Source organism: Octodon degus, unplaced genomic scaffold (assembly GCF_000260255.1).
Source record: "Octodon degus isolate 3935 unplaced genomic scaffold, OctDeg1.0 scaffold00093, whole genome shotgun sequence".
NCBI lineage: Eukaryota > Metazoa > Chordata > Mammalia > Rodentia > Octodontidae > Octodon > Octodon degus.
In genome coordinates this window covers 8,513,623-8,514,758 of record NW_004524669.1, presented here as the reverse complement: position 1 = coordinate 8,514,758, position 1,136 = coordinate 8,513,623, and positions in this window count along the sequence as shown.

Below are 1,136 nucleotides of genomic sequence, written 5' to 3'. Positions count from 1 at the left end.
TTTTTTTGTGGAACCGGGGATTGAACTCAGGCCCTTGCGCTTGCCAGGGAAGCGCTTATTCTACTGAGCCATCTCCCTGGCCCAATTTGTGGTTTTTGCAAGGGGAACAATATAATACAGGACACAGTTTATAACAGTTTATAAGGAGTCACCCAAGAATTGCATACAAGTGCAGGAAATCTATCCACACACTACACACTAAAGAATCCAGCTGAGGGGCCAGGGAGATGGCTCAGTAGAGGGTCTGAGTTCAATCCTTGGTTCTGCCAAAAAAAAAAAATCCTGCTGAAGGCCTAGATCCTAATATCCTACATGAGTCCAGCTGCACTGGCCACAGTAGAGTACCACAGTAGAGCCCATAACAACGCCTCCCACAAGTCCAACTGGAGGCTTGGAGCCCACGACAAAGTCTCAGGCAGGTCCATTTCATGGATATGTGCTGGAAAGGCCCAAAGGTCAGTGGCAGAAGCTAAGAACTCTGTGCCAACAGGATGCAGGCTGAGGGATCTGAACTGGAGCCAGGAAACAACACTGAAGGTAAGCACCAGAACTCCCCGAAAGTACCACAGCCATCCTCAGGAACAATGAGTACCCGAGCTCCTCCAACAGTGACAAAAGCTGAGTCCCATCAGGAAAGCCAATGCGGCCAGCTTCTCCAAGAGGCTGAGCACTGCACCACCTTCCCCTCCGGAGCCAGGAAGTGATGCTGCAGTTGAGGACCAGAGCTCCCCCAAGGTTCATCAGGACAGCCAGCATGCGGGGCCAGGGAGATGGATCAGTGGAATAAGTGCTGCCCTGGAAAGTGCAAGGGCCTGAGTTCAATCCCTGGTTCCGCCAGAAAAAAAAGGAAAGCCAGCATGACAAGGTCCTCCAGCAGCACAACCCAGGAGAACTACCAGCTTCCAACAGCTTTTCCAAACAGCATCCCTGATGGTGATCTGACAGCTTCTCCTGTTCTGCCTTTTATGCTGCTGCCAGTAATCCTCAGGTGGGCCTTCCACACCAAGCACCAGACTAGTTCAATTCAGCTGGGTGTAATAAGTTGACTGCCAGTTAGAAATCTACTCTGTGAGGCCACCATAGGTCGGTTTCCTGGGTCACTTTGTGAAGATGTCTCTTTTTTTTGTTTTTAAGAT